Source organism: Bos javanicus, chromosome 13 (assembly GCF_032452875.1).
Source record: "Bos javanicus breed banteng chromosome 13, ARS-OSU_banteng_1.0, whole genome shotgun sequence".
Taxonomy (NCBI): Eukaryota; Metazoa; Chordata; class Mammalia; order Artiodactyla; family Bovidae; genus Bos; species Bos javanicus.
The window spans coordinates 66407282-66423623 of NC_083880.1; the positions used below are offsets into that span (position 1 = coordinate 66407282).

The following is a 16342-nucleotide window of genomic DNA, read 5'->3' on the forward strand; positions in this document are numbered from 1 at the left end:
ACAGCAGTGGCAGTCTTTGGATAAAAGCCCAAACTCCTCAGCCTGACACATGAGTCACTGCTCTCCCTCCAGTTGCATTCACGCCCCAAACCTGCGTGCCCCACCCATGCTGGACTCATTTCTGTCCTTGGTGTGTCCCACGGAGGCTGCTGGCCATACAGGGGCCCGGTAAGCGATGAGACCCATGCCCACTTTGCCTGCTCCACTGCCCTCCCCTAATCTTGCAGCTCTCAAATCTTTTGAAGCCAACTCTTTATCTAGGATTTTACCCAGGATGTTTCTTTTAAGCTCTGGGCCCTTCCTTTTCCTGTATTAAAATTTATCTCTCTCAGTGTCATCTCCTAAGAATTTGGGTCTTTTCATTTCTGTAATTGCAAAAGTAATTTGTGGACATCTTAGAAAAGTGCTAAGTACCCAAAGTACCCAGAGGCAAACACTGTCCACATATTAACAAGAAGATAGAAGAGCAGCCTTCTCCCCATCCCCAAACTCTCACCTCAGAATATATGATCTGCTCCTTGGGGTCACCTCCCAGCTCTAAGAAGCTCTTAGATCCCTCGTATTAGGAAGGCTGCTTTCACCAGCTAACAAAACACCCAAGAGTGACTTAAACAGTAAGAACATTTTATTTATTTCAAAGAAAGTCCAGAAGTCAGTGGTGCCAGGTGCTCAAGCTGGAGTCAGCACAGAGTTGCATCTCCTGGCCTTCCCCTCCTGGTCACAAGATGGCTGTCAGAGCTCCAAGCATCATGTTTTCACCCAACAGCACCTAAGCGGAAAGGAAGGGGCAGGGCCAATAAAGCCTTCCAGATGCATCTCTTTAATCAGGGAGGAAAGTGCTTCCTTAAAGCTGCCTCATAATGTCCCTGAACAAGACCCTAGTCAAAATTAGGTCATGAGAGTTCTCGGACCAGCATTTACGACACCCGATTTCTAGTTCATAAGACCCACTAATGTCCCATGTGGCAGATGAGGCTTTGGGTCACTTGGAAGCTGCTCCCCTCCCTCCTTGATTCTCCCACCAAAGCTGTCAAATAGCTCTGCTGGTTATCTTTTTATTTTTTTTGGAGGATAACTGCTTTACAATGTTGTGCAGTTTCTGCTGTACAATGAAGTGAATCAGTTGTATGTACGCATCCCATCCCACTCATCTTGGTCTCCACAGAGCCCCGAGCTGAGCTCCCTGTGCTCTACGGCAGTTTCCACTAGCTACCTGTTATACACACGGTGGTCACTGTACATCAGCCATGTCAATCCTAACCTCCCAGCCCACTCCGCCCTCCCCTTCCCCACCCGAGCCCACGTCCGTTCTCTCCATCTGCGTTTCTCTTTCGGCCCTGCAAATAGGCCCATCAGTACCATTTTCTAGATTCTACATTTATGTGTTAATATACTGACTCGATGGACATGAGTTTGGGCAAATTCCAAGGGAGAGTGAAGGACAGGGAAGTCTGGCGTGCTAGTCTGTGGGGTTGCAAAGAGTCAGACACGACTTAGAGACTGAACAAAATCAAATATGATATTTGTTTTTCTCTTTCTGACTTACTCCACTCTATGACGGACTCTAGGTCCATCCATGTCTCTACAAATGATCCAATTTCATTGCTTTTTGTGGCTAAGTAATATCCATTGTTTATCCATTCTTCTGTTGATGGACATTTAGGTTGCCTCCACATCCTGGCTATTGTAAACAGTGCTGCAGTGAACACTGCGGTGCACGTATCTTTCTGAATTATGGTCTCATTTTAAGAAATCTACTTCCTCTCCACTCCTGACTGACTCCACTGTGTGTCCACAGATGCTCCTGTGCCTCCCCCTGCACCCCTGTCAGTCCTCTGACCCGCTTCCCTCCACTGCTGTCTCCCAGCTTCCGTATCTTCACTTTAACATTGTGATGGATGATATTGACATTCCATTCAGTAACTATAACATCAATAAAATCCAGGTCAATACAAAAACTGACTCTCAATGAAAAGTGAAAAGGAAAAGATAAACTTCTCATCATTTGAGTCAACGATACCATCAATCCCCGCGGGGACCTACTATGTACTTACGAGTTTTTAGAAAGTGAACACTGAGCCCATCACAGTGGCAGCCTCGGGGGAAGAAGAAGGAAATGGGATGGCAGTGGGTGGCCAAAAGGGACTTGAGCTTCATCCGCAATGTTCTATTTCTTAAAAAGGAGAATGTATTCATGTTGCGCTTGTGTCATTAAACTTTAATTTGGAAAAATTCCCATTCATTTCCAGCCAATTATGTCAGCTCTGCGTGTTTGGCAGTGCTTGCATGTTTGTGTCCAGGGAGGAAGGACGTTCACTTTGTGTGTGTCTATGAATGAAATACAGTGATTAGTAGATTTAAAAAACTGTAGCAAGCAAGAGAAAAAACAAAGCGGAGGAAGTAGAGAGAACTCATTGACAACAATAATAAAAAAGTATAGGAATAAACACATTAGGAAATGGGTAGGTTCTTTATGAAGAAAACCATAAAATGGGACTGAAGGGGAGATAAGATGATCAGAATAAGTGTAGGGATCTTCTGTGTTCATGGATTGAAAGCCTTAGTATTGTATTAATGTCGATTTCCCCCAAATTAATCTTTAAATTCACAGAACTTGACAAGCAGGTTTTCAAATTCATGAAGAGGAGTTAATAGTTAGCAGAGATAATTGAAAAGGAAGCACACTGAAATGAAGCATTTCACGTAACAGGTACCAAAAGGTGATCTAAAGCTATGGTGAAAGAGTCTGAAGCAGACAGAAATACACAGCCAGGTGAAACAGAACAAGGGCCTCAGACCTACCTAGACATGGCGATTCAGTGTGTGAGGGAGCTTCATCTCAGCTCAGTGGAGAGAATGAACTAGTCAATCCATCATGTTGTAATAATCAGCTGTACATTTGGAGAAAGGTTAGATCATATCTCATTTCAATCATAAACATACATTCCAGCTGCACTAAAGACCCACAGAAAAACAAAATTACTAGAAGGGAATGCAGAATATATTTAAACCTTAGGAGTAAAAAAGGCCTAAACACGACCTACAAATAAAAGGAATAAAGGAAAAAAAATAATAAATTTGGTTATGTCAAAATTGATAACTTCTAACAAAAGTTCCTAAAAAAATCTGAAGGCAACAGACAAGCTGGAAGTAAATAACTGCCCACACACATACACATACACACAAAAGATTAACAGATTATATCATGAGACTCATAAAATCAGTAAGATAAAGACAAACAAGCTAATTTTTTTAATGAGCAAAAATAGATTATTCAGAAAATAGAAAATACAAATGTCTAATACACATCTGAAAATCTCACTAGCAAACAAGTATGTATAAACTTTAAAAAACGATTCCATTTCACCCATCAAATTGGCAAATATTTAAAACAACTACTTATGGTGTGGGGATTGGAATCCTCTCATACCCTCTGGCCAGAAGTGTAAATGGTACAGAGATTATGGAGGACACTTTGGTAATATCTGAAACTAAAAACGTGGGAACCTTGAGAAGCAAAATGCCACTTCTCAACCACTACCCTAGAGAAACATTACAGAAGAGGCAAGTGTGAGGCTGTTTTCAGTGGCATTGCTTATGAAGGAGGAAAGATAAGATAGAACTAGATGTACACAGATCTTAAGGAAGGAAAGACGTGGCCCATTCATGGGAATGAATATAACATAGCTACTAAAAGGAACTGGCAAGGGCTATTTGTATCAATATGAGTATATCCTAGAAATATATGGTGGAGGGAAAATGCAGCTTACAGTAAAATCTCTATAAAGTGGGATGACTCATTCAAAATACCTCCATCAATACTCTACATTTATATGGAAGGAGATACATAAAACTGTGAGGAAGGCAGGGGAACCAGGACTTGGAGGATGGCCGAAGGAAATTTTAGTTACATTCATATTGTTCTACTTTTAAAAGGAAAATGTATTCATGCTTCACTTCTTTAATTAAAGTATAATCAGAAAAGATTTTAATTTGTTTTCAGCCAATTATGCCAGCTCTGTGTGTTTGGTTGTGCTCAAAGGTTTGTGCCCAGGAGGAAGAACATTCACTTTGCATGCGTGTCTGCAAGTCAAGCCCACTGATTAGTAAACAGGCTGAAATGAAATATGGAAAAACAAGGGCCAAACAAACAAGAGAACAGGAAGTCCTATTCACAGTTGACAACAAAGTCTGTAATAAACCCAGGAATAAATTTATCAAGAGATACGTAGGTCTTTAACTAGAGAAAGCCATAAAACTTGCCTGAAAGACATAGATGAGGACTGGAATTGAGAGATACAGCAGTGAGCATCGAGGGGAAGGCTCAAATATGATAAAGGTGTCGATTTTCTTCAAACTTATCCAAAACTCAAATGTGATCCCAATTTAAAAAACTAGCAAAATTGTTCCTGAAACTTGACAGTCTATTTAAAAATTTATGTGGTGGGCCAAATATGCAAGGATGACCAAGGCCATTTTACAAAAACAACAAAGAAGGTGGGATTTGTCCCACCACTTAGCAAAGCATTTTATCAAGCTCAGGAATAGACAAATAGATCAGTGGACCTGAAAGAGCTCTGACATAAAGCCGCAATGGAATTTAGTGTCAGGTAGAGGCAGCAATTTTAAATTACTGAAGAAATGACATGTTATCCAATAAATGGTATTGAAAAAATTGGTTATCAATTTTGACATTTTAAAAAATTAAGCACTGATATCACACTTAAAATTAGCTTCATATTCAATAAAGACTTAAATGTGAAAATAATAAAACATATATGCAAGAAGGAAAATTACAAAAGCTTTAGGAAAAACACAGGAAAATGGTTGTGATCTTAGTATAGAGAGGGCCTTCTTAAGGCAAGATGAGATTCTAAATTTGACATAGAAATGAAAAGTTCTATGATGAAAGATACAATACAGTTAAAATGACAAGGGTCACAATGGTAGAGAATTACGTGCAACGCATAGAGTAAACAAGGAATTAATATACAAAATTAAGAGATCCTTTAAGTCAGGAAGAAATGAACAACACAGAAGAAAGATGGACAGAGGAGATGCACAGATGACCCCAATGGGAGGAAATAAGAATGGCCAGGAGACCTGGGAGGAGGCCATGGTGTGGCCAGGAAAACACAAATGAAACCAAGAAGAAACCACTTTTTATCATCCATCAGATCCATAAGCTTTACAAGCTGTCAATGGTCTGAAACAAGGGAGATTGACATTTACTTGTGGAAGGATCTTAAATTGGCACAGCAGCTTTCAAAGCTGACCTGGGCTGTGTCTATGAAAACTGAAACAGTGGCCACCATAGAAGCTAGAGTTCTACTCTCAGGTACTACCCTAGAGAAACATTTCAGGAGCTGGCAGGTGCCAAGGTGTTCCTGGCAGTATTCGTCATTATAGTGGGCAGAGAGGAGGAACCCCCCGGTCTATGGATGTCAGAGAAGGGGAAACAGTACAGTTGTGAGCATGAGTACTATACTAAGCAGACAGCTGTTAAAAAGCAGGAACAGGAGCTGCTATATCACTAACCTGGGGAACTCCCCCCAAATATAAGATTAAAGGAAAAATGCAGGATACAGTATAAGACCTATGACTCGGTATAATTTATTGAAAATACCTCCATCAATACTATCTATATATTTACTATGGAAGGCAAAACATAAAACTCTGAACAGTGGTCACCTGTGTGGAGGGGGAAGGGACCAGGATCTCAGGTGACCAAAGGAAACGTTAATTACATTCATATTGTTCTACTTTTAAATGGGAAATGTATTCATGCTTTACTTCTTTAATTAAAGTCTAATCTGGAGAGATTTAATTTATTTCAGCCAATTATGCCGGCTCTGCAAGTGTGGTTGTGCTTGCATGTTTGTGCCCAAGGAGGAAGAATGTTACTTTGCATGTGTGCCTGCAAGTCAAGCCCACTGATTAGTAAACAGGTTGAAATTAAATATGGAAAAACAAGGGCCAAACAAACAAGGGGAGAGGAGATCCTATTCACAGTTGCCAACAAAACCTGTAATAAACCTAGGAAGAAATTTATCAAGAAATATGCAAGATTTTAACTAGAGAAAGCCTCCAGTTAAAATAAATAAATAAAACTTCCCTGAAAGACATAAAAGATGAGCAGAACTGAGAGACAGAGCAATAAGCAGTGGGAGAAAGATTCAAATATGAAAAAGGTGTCAATTTTCTTCAAAGATATCCAAAACTCCATGTGATCCCAATATACTAGCAAAATTGTTCCTGAAACTTGACAGGCTATTTAAAAATTCATGTGATAGGCCAAATATGCAAGGATGACCAAGGCAATTTTACAAAAACAACAAAGAGGGTGGGATTTGTCCCGTCACTTAGCAAAGCATATTATCAAGCTCAGGAGTAGACAAATGGATCAGTGGACAAGAAAGAGATCTCACATAGACCCCCACTGGAGTTTAGTATCAGGCAGAGGCAGCAATTTTAAATCAGTGGAGAAATGATACATTACTCCATAAATGGTGTTGGGACGATTACCTAACCATTTAGGGGGAATGGGAAGGGATTAAAGTTAGACCCTAAGATTTGTGCATAAGGAATTTATTTTTTAGATATAGTATAAGAGCTTAAATATGTATGTATGTAGAAACTATAAATTTTTGAGAAGGAAATACAGGAAATATTTATGACCTTGACATAGGAAAGCCTTTCTTCAATAAGACTGCAAAAATGGCATAACATTAAGATTGACAAATTTGATTGTATCAAAATTTAAATTTCTCGAAGACAAAAAGGTACTATGCAATTAAATGACACACATCGCAATGTAGAAAACATCTGCAATATACATGACAAAGTATTAATATTCAAATACATAACGAACTCTTAAACATCAATAGCAAAAAGACAAAAAATGGACAGTAAACACATGAAGACTTCAGCCTCGTAGGTAATTAAGAAAAATACCAACTAAAGCAAGATACTATTTTTCACTGGTTAAAAATGGAAAACCTGGACATGGTCTGGGGAAATGGACACACACACTCTGAGCAGGAGAAAGGAGCAAATGGAGAACATTTTTAGAAATCTCTATTAGAATTTAAGATATGCATTCCCTACAATCCATCAGTTCCATTTCTAAGTATCTATCCCAGAGAAATACTTGTACATGTGCAAAATGAGCAATCCTAAGAGGCTCTTACAGGTGTGTCTTAATGGAATGACACTGGAAACGCTTTAATAGTCAATCAATAGGAAATAGGAAATCAAACACAGTGTAACTGGCTAGGGCCGCCAGCTGCCAGTGGCAAGGAGCTCTGTGGCCCAGTGTCAGCTATTCCAGGAGTCTCACAGTGTGCTAAGCTGAGTAACACCTCCAGCTTGTACACACCATGTCTGTGTAAACAAACACACAAAAGAGAACAGAAGACATGCTTCAGTGGGCTTTGGAAAACATTTTGGATAAGCAGCAAAAAACCTAAGAGCAGTTACCTCAGCAGGGCGAGAGGGGTCTTGCTGGAGGCTGGGGGTGGGGTGTATTCAGTAGAGACTTCTTTATCTGTAATACTCTAATCTTATTGAAAGGAAAATGTATTCATGTATTACTTGTATAATTAAATTTTAATTCAAAAATTCTAATTCATTTCCAGTCAATTAGTTCTACTTTATATGTGTGCTGTGTTCTCATTTGTGTACCCAGGGACAAAGCACATTTACTCCGAGAGTGTGTCAGTGAATGAAGCATCGTGATTAGTAAACTGATTAAAATTTGGAAAGCAAAAAGAAAAAAAGAAAAGCCTTTTACACTCATAAAAAGAACACAACTGATAAGGTACTCAGGAATAAACCTAATAAGAAATGTGAAAAACCTTTACGACAAAATCGACCAACCTTTATTAAAAGGCATTAAAAATCAACCCAAACAAATAAGACTTTGATTAAATGGAGACAGATACTAGTTCACAGATGGGAAGAACAGGTATCCCAAAGATGTCATTTCTCCCTTCAGTGAAATCCCTCTCAAAATTCCCACAGGATTTTCATGGAACTTCGACAAGCTGATTCTAAAGTGTGTGTGTGAAAAAGTAAATGTGCAATACAACCAACGTACTTTTAAAAAAAGAATAAAGGAAAACAAAATAATAAAATAAAAAAAGAATAAAGGGCCAGGAAGGGAGGGGCACTTACCTGATCAGGTAGGAAGATGAAGCTTTTGCTTATTAAAATCTGGTGCTGGCCCAGAAGTAGACAAACAGATCAACAGACCTGAACAGAGTGTAGACATAGGGAACTGGGAGAAAAGATAGTGCTGGAACAATAAATGGTGCTTAGCCACCTGGTTATCCGTTAGGAAAAAGATCAAATTAGATCTCTGTGTCACATTAAACGTGAAAATACATTTAAGATGGGTCTAAAGACAAACATTGAAAAAAAATACAGATGTCTTCAGTGTAAATGTAGAATGTGTATATCATTCACAAGGTAGGGAGGCTTCTTAAGACGGATGAGCTATCTGCTCTGGTGCTAGCATTGCAGATGTTATCACCGAAGTTTTATATGATGCTTTAATATCCGGTCTCCTGTTGGAGCGTGCCTCCAACCTTCCGCACATGTCCAGGTGGAGCGTCCACCTGCACCTCACAGACTCCTCTTCTTCTTTCTCTCACCTCAACCTGATCCTGGAAAGACGGACTGTGATCCTCGACGGACTGAGGTTGAATCCAGCTCCTGTTATTTGTGCTCGATGTCAGCAAGGCACTTCCGTTTTTTTTTTGGGAGGGGGGCACTATGCTAGGTCTTCATCGCGGTGTGTGAGCTTAGTCGCCCTGAGGCATGTGGGATCTTAGTTCCCCTGAGGTGTTGAACCCACATCCCCTGCACTGGGAGGTGGATTCTTGGCCACTGGACCACTAGAGGACGTTCCCCTCCTCTGGTTTCTGCTCCCTCCTCTATGATGGGAGGTGATGCTCTCCTTCTTCCGGGGGAGGTGAAGTTCATATGAGAGGATGAATGTGAAAGGCATAAATGGGACAGAATGTATAAGGATGAAGACAGCTGACTCTTGTACTCTCTCTCCACCCCCCACCACCCCAAACTCCTGCCACCAGGACTTTATACCAATTCTTTCCCACACTGTACTTCTGGAGAATTATCACAGATTCTTTTTGGTCAAAAAGTTTGAATGTTGACTTCAGATTTTTCATTCCAAGGCAGATAATATTGATTCGGCACCCAAAGACCTTACTGCCTGTTGCTAGGTGCTGAGAAACACCAAAAATAATAAGACATGATCCCAACCCTGAGACAGGATAAAAGTGGTGCTAATTAGAGTTGTATTTGGTACACAGGTCAGATAAAAGCTCCCAAAAGAACATGGAGATCAAGATACTGTCTAAAAGGTAAATAATTAAGTTTTGCCCCATTCAGTCAAATATACATTATTGCCCCAAACTAATTTATCCACCACTACACTTGAACCCAACCCCTGTGGGAACTCATTTCACTAATTGTCTCCATCCTTAATCACTCCATTACTCAGGCTCCCTTCCCTCAGAATATCTGTATGCCAGTATTGCTATTTCCTTGAAGACTAAAATTTCATTTAAAGGCCTTAGACTTTGCTCCCTCACTTCTCTCCTTAATCACCCCCTATGCAGGCTGTCTCTGCTACGGTCCCCTGAGGTCTCCCATGGGCCCTGGGGGGGTACCAATCAGGAGAGACACTACACTGCCCAATTCCAGGGGTGCCATGGCGATTGGGCAGTTGCACCTCAGAAGAGCTCCTGGATTTGCCCTTGACCTCTGACCTTTCTGCACATAACCACTGCTGACCACTCCCTTTCTGTTGAAAGACCTCTCTCGCCCTTTCTTTTCTGTGCCCCAAGAGGATCTTTCTTTCTACAGGCCCCCAAATGTTGATGCTTGGCCTCTTCTTCCTCAGCCTCCCTCATCTCCTCAGAATGCTCCAGAAACCTGATGCCACTTCAGTTCACATTTTCACTCAGGATCCCGCAGGAGTACTGAAACGGTCTCTGTGATTTCTCACTCTGGGTTCCAGGTCCACGCATTCAACCACTTCCTCCCCAGCTCCTAGCTTGCATGTCTCAGCTGTCTACCACCAGACTTGGGGGTCTGCCTCACAGACCTCATTTCTTTGTAGGGCTCCCCAGTTCTGAGGAAAGCACTGCCACACCACCAGTAAGGCAAGCCCTAAACTCAGGGGTCGTCTGGAACACCTCCTCCCCTCCTTACTCATCTTCCTTCCATCCAGCACCAAGACCGACCAGAATGTGTTGTCCAAATACTGTCCACCAGGACAACAGAAACTTCCCAACTTGTCTCCCTAAGTCCACCTGTGCTTCCTCTAATGACTTCTCCAGGACCAGCCAGTCTCAGAGCACAGGAAATATTCAGGCAGGTCTCGAACACGCTTCCCTCACTCTCGGGAGGTACACAGGAGCTCAGCCCCGGCCTCCAGAGCTCTGCCCACCCAGCCCTGCCTGCCTCTCTGGCTTCAGTGCGCCTCTCTGTGCACAGGCGGGGGGGTCCCTCTGGCCAGAAGGCCAGAAGGCTCTCAAATCTGTTCAGTCCCATGAACTCTGTCCCCCTAACAGCTTGGTTCAAGTGTCGCCGCTGCAGGGAAGCCTCTGGAGTTGGCCTGGGGCAGGGGCCCTGGTACATCCTCCAGCACTCGCTACCTTTCTTTCAGAGTGTGTTCTGTCAATGTTGGAAATCACACATTTATGTGTGTGATTACGTGATTCACATCTTTCTCCCCTACTATCATATAAATGCCACAAGAACAGAAATCTGCCTATTTCAATTCATTCACCACAGAATCCACAATGCTGGGCAGACTGCCAGGCACAAACAGGTGGTAAACTAGAATATGTGGAATGAATCAACTTTGTCACTAAACAACACTTATCAAATCTGGGAGTGGATATCAGCCTATGAACTTGCTCCTGTCTTCCCTTTGCTCAACCTCCCCACTCTTGTCCTTCACATCTCCAAGTCTTCCTTCCGGACTCCTCAAAGAACTCTCGGTGACGAATTCACCTCCTCTTCACATCTCAACATTATTCAAGTTTTGCCCCATCACTCCCCCAAAATGCTCTTATTGAGGGCATCCAAAGCTTACTAATCATCAGATCCAAAGGCGGGGGTGCGGGGGGGGAGTCTGTCTTTATCTTATTGGAATTCTCTGCTGCATTTGACAGTGTTGATTACTTTCTCCTTGAAACCCTTCACTACCTTGGTTTCCATGGCAACCCACTCTCCTGGTTGGTTGTCGCATGTCTCAAGCCTTTCCTTCTCTTTCTCCTTTGTCACCTACCCACACCTTGATTGGTACTTCAAGTATCACTGTATTGTAGGATTCTGCCCTGGGCCCCGTCCCATTCTCTTTCTCTGGTGATCTTACTCATTCTCAGGGTTCCTGTTACTTGAGTGGCCATGGCCTTAGGCCAGTACTCCCAGCAGAATTTTTTTCTGAGCCGCTGATCCTTGACTCAAGTGCCTGCTAGGCTCTACCTGACTATGATCCTGACCCCTTGGCTGTATCTGAGACCACTGTCTTGCCCCTCAAACTCACTCCCCATCTTCCCAGGGGCCTCCCCACTGTCTACCCAAGACACACAGGAGTCTTTGTCTTCACACTCTCTCTCCTCCTAAAAGCCAATCATCATTTCTGGTTTTTAATCTCCTCTAAGTTCTGGATCTACTCCCTCTCCACTGGTTGAGTTCAGACTTCTCTCACTCTTATCTGGACAATGGCCTCCTAAACAAGTCTGCCTGCCTCTGTCTGGTTCCTTCTTAGTAGATGTCTGGGGGCGAGGGTGGGGATGTCGGGCTTTCCAGCATTCTTTATTGCCCCCTTAACAGCCCTTGTTACATTCAGGGAGATTTCCTGTTCTCCATTTTACATGGCTGTGGTGCGACATGGGATGCTCTCTCACACAGAACCCACAGAAGCCCCTCCTTCAGGCCCCACCTCTTGCCACCCAGCTCTTATCAGGCGATGGCATGAGGCCCAAGTGCAACCAGTTAGACCAAGACTCCTTCTTGGTCTAAGGAGATACTGGGCTTCCCAGGTGGCTCAGTGGTAAAGAATCCACCTGCTAATGCAGGAGACACGGGTTCGATCCCTGGGTCAGGAAGCTCCCCTGGAGAAGGGCATGGTAACCCATGCCAGTATTCTTGTCTGGAAAATCCCTGGACAGAGGAGCCTGGCGGGCTACAGCCCATGGGATCACAAAGAGTCAGACATGACAGTGCCTGAGCACACGTGCTAGATTACACCAGGAGTGGTATGAAGACCCTGAACGCAGTATTCAAGACCTGTCCCCACCGACTTCATTGCTCATGATTCTTTCCTCCTATCCTGCCACTCTAGGTCTCAGTTTCCTAATCTGTGAAATGGGGCTAGCAGTCTCTGTCTGCCTCAGTAAGGACAGGAGGGTGGATTTGCAATGACCAGATGAGACAACAATCACAACCTCACCATTAAAAATTATGAAGAGCAGTACCCACACCAGAATGCAGAGTGCATTTCCTGAGACCCAGACAGCCCCCGACAGCTTCAACTTTGACTTTCATTTCCCTGTTTGTTGATTCCTTGGGAATAGTCACAGAATCTTTGTGGTTTAAAAAAAAAAAATTCTGAACCTCCATTTCAGACATTTGATTTCAAGCAGGAAATAATTATTCTGTCTTTACCTAGCTCGCTACCTGTTGCTAGGTACCGAAAGGTACAAAAATGAATAAGACACAGCCCCAAACACGAGGCAGGATGAAACTACTGCTAATTAGAGCTGCAGTCAGTACTCAGAGGGCAGAAAAACAACCTTCAGAAAAACACAGGGATCAGGTTACTTGGTAAAATGTACATGATTTAATTTTGCCCCTTTCCACCAACACAACTAATCCCTTCACCTATACACTTAATCCCACTGCTCCAGGGGCCCCTTTCATTACCTGTCCCTGCTCTTGTGTCCTCACATAGCCCTCCTCCCTCCAAATGTCAATGTGTAAGAGACAGTACCTTCTAGAAACTTCTGTCCCCTCGGGTCTCCCTTTCCCCTCCTGCTTTCTCAGCCAGTCTCTAGATCACCCCCACCCAGTTGGGTTTTGCCCCCTACCCCAAAGCTGCTATGGCTGGGGTCCCCAAAGACCAGGGATACTCTCATCTCCTCTGACTTCTGTGCCTTTCGCACATTAATGGTCATGCTGACCTCTGGAAGCTCTCTCCTCCCTGGACTTCCAGGGCCCCCAATTTTTCAGCCCTTTCTCCCCCCTCGCCCCACCACCTCGCCCCGCTTAGACTCCTCAGCAGCATCCCTGCATCCGTCCCTGAAATGTCGGTCACAGCTCAGTGTCTGGCTCTGCTCCATGAACTCTGCACTTCTCTGAGTTCTCCATCTACCCCCTGGGGATAGGCTCACACCTCCTTTGTGAGCTCCAGACTGGCAGACAGACTTTCTTGGAAACAGCTCTAGTCAAGGTCCCTTATGGCCATTTTTCCTCTTTGCCATCCATGCTCTTTGATCTTGCCTCTGATTTACACAGACAAGACGACTTTAGGTGACAGCCCTTTCAGCCTCTCTTCCATCACGTTGATCCTGCCTTCCTCTCAGCCCAGCCTAGAAATCTCTCTGACCCAAGTCATAATCCTGGCAGCTTCTCCATCATATTCCAAGTTCCTCAGGACAGGTGCCATGCTGCCTGCTGTACCCCCCTTTCACTTTGCTCTGCCCACCTTGTGGGGGCTTTAGGCCCACCTCTCACAGGAATTGCTCCTGTGGGGCTTGAGGGGCTCCTAACTGCTCCGTGTGGTGGGCCCTCCGTCCCTATCTAACTGGCTTTTCTCTTCTGTTGACTGATTATTCTCTCTTGGAAACGCTCCACATCCCTGGGTTTCCATGCCAACACAGGCTCCAGGTGCTTTTCCCCCTCTCTTTATGCTGTCTCTTTTGCCTCTGTGGGCTTTTCTTTCTCTCTGTCCACGCTTCAACAGGGGAAAGATTCTCAGCCCTAGACCCTCCTTTCTCTTCTCAGCTGCCACCTTCTCCAAGGGCAGCTCAGCAAAGCCCATGGCTACAGTCGCCATTAGTCACAATCTGAATCTTTCATTCAAATCCCTGCTGGGGTCCAAGCTCTCTCCTAGATCCTCATAGGCCATCTCTACCTGGATGCCCACCTTTCATTTAACTTGTGCAAAATTGGGCTCAACAATCCTCTTCTCACCACCAAGCCTGCTCTTTCTCCTCAGTATTCCATCCACCCAAGACACAAACAGGGAAGGCATCCTAGACTCTTTGACCCAGCAACCAGTCGGTCAGCAGCTTCTCCTAATTTTACCTTCTGTCTATCCTCTTGCCCCGACCCTAATTCAGGCCTTGTCTTCTCTACCTGGACCGAAGCAATCATCTCTTCATTGGTTCTCACACCTCTAAATGTCTCCAAGTAACCAGAGACAGGAAGCAGAGACGAGTAACCTCCCTGGATACTCCCATGAAGCTTCATACTTGCACCACCCATCTGGGCTGCTCCATGCTTTGCCCATGTCCCAAGCATCTCTCTGGCCTTCTCACTACATATCACTTTAGAATCTGTGTGTTTTTCTCTCTCTTTGACCGTATGCCCAAGAGCAGACAGTGTCTTATTTATCCTCACATTCTAACACCCAGCACTACGGGTGGCACACAGTGTTAGTCACTCAGTCGTGCTCAACTCTTTGCCACCCCATGGACTGTAGCCCACCAGGCTCCTTTGTCCATGGGATTTTCCCAACAGCAATACTGGAGTGGGTTGCTGTTTCCTTCTCCAGGGGGTCTTTCTGACTCAGGGATCAAACCCAGGTCCTCCTGCCTTGCAGGCAGATTTCAAAGCAGACACTCAAATGTTGTATTAATATATAGGTCATTGGCCCTTGCTTGAAACTTTCATCTCTCTCCTTCTCTTTGACTATCATATTATTTTCCAAAGTTTATACCAATTCACAGTTCCCTTTGTACTTAGTGCCTGTTTGACTGTATCTCATCAGCATTGAGTATTCGTAGACTTTTCCCCCCAAATTTGTTGGTGAAAACTACTGCTTCTTTATTGTGTTTTTATTGTTGATCTTCTGTTATTACTGAAATTTAATTATTTTCTCAAAAAAATTTCAGTCAAGTCTATTTTCTCTTCTGTATGCTGTTGAGGTGAATGACACAGCTATCTGTTGGGTAAGGGTGAGGGTTATTTTTACTGTTAAGGATTTGTGTGTCATCTTTTTACACATTATAGATCTGCAAACAGTTCATCCGCTCTGCTTTTTGGCTCTGTTTGTGACACTGTTTGACTTTGGAAATACTTAGCTTTGATGTGGTCAAGTTGGTTGGTCTTTGCCTTCTTGTACTTTGTTGTTTTTTAGCTTAGAGGGGCTTCCGCTTTCAGATACATTCAATATCCAATTCCTTTTCTCTCTGTTTTTTTTTTTTTTTTTCTCTCTGGTTTTTAATGGAATTTATGTCTCCTTTCTGATCAAAAGTTTTTGAATTTGGGTGTGTGCTCTCAGGGAAGCTGAAAATGGATTATTACTTTTCTTTCAATAGAGCTCCAACCTTGGACAAGTCTTCCCCTTGTGGCTCTGACACTAAGCTATTCCTGGCTGATGATGGCATCACGACCACAACATCCTCAGAGAATATGCCACCTAGACAGGGAACCAAAAGGCTATGGGAAGGTATGACTCCAGACACAGTGACAATGAAATGCAGGAAAGCATTTAAGGGTAGCAGCAAAAAGCCTTTTTGGAAGCCTGGCCAGGACAGTGTGTGGACAGATGGTTCACCCACTTGGCCAGTATGAGGGGCTGAATCTAGCTGGCACCCAACAAACAGTCTTGGCTGGCTTCTGACTCTACAAGGAAACATTATTCAGGGACCACAAGGGTGGGAGAGCCGAAGCCCCCCCCTCACCTGCATCAACCTACCTGCACAGACTCTGCCAGGACATTTCACCATGAGCAGAAAAATCTCTCAGCCAGTTCCTGCCTGGCTCATCTTCTGGGGGCTGCAGCCATCGCCACGATTCCGCCATGCTCCAAGATGTGGACTTGACCCAGATCCTGGAGTCATCATGACCCCTGTCCAATGACTGCTCTAGGAACCAGGGCATCTGAGGGCGATACCAGAGCTAGAAAGGAACTCAAGGGTTATCTTGCCCAAATGCCTCACTTTACAAATAGGGAAACTGAGGCCCACTGAGGGGAGGTGACTCACAGCCACCTGTCGTTGAAGAAAGGATACCAGGCTATTGAGCCTTTCAGGAAGTTCTTCTCACGCATCTTTTGTGACATGTTAGTGTCTGTGAT

The 16342-nt window shown here is 43.7% G+C and overlaps 1 long non-coding RNA gene across 1 annotated transcript; it reads right to left on the reverse strand.

Annotated features, from left to right (window-relative positions):
• Nucleotides 1-607: 607 nt before the first annotated feature.
• Nucleotides 608-15455, reverse strand: LOC133259697 (uncharacterized). The gene is made up of 2 exons (XR_009740483.1): nt 2055-15455; nt 608-769 (listed from the first exon to the last, which is right to left on the reverse strand). It is a non-coding gene; the product is annotated as an uncharacterized LOC133259697 (long non-coding RNA).
• Nucleotides 15456-16342: the final 887 nt, after the last annotated feature.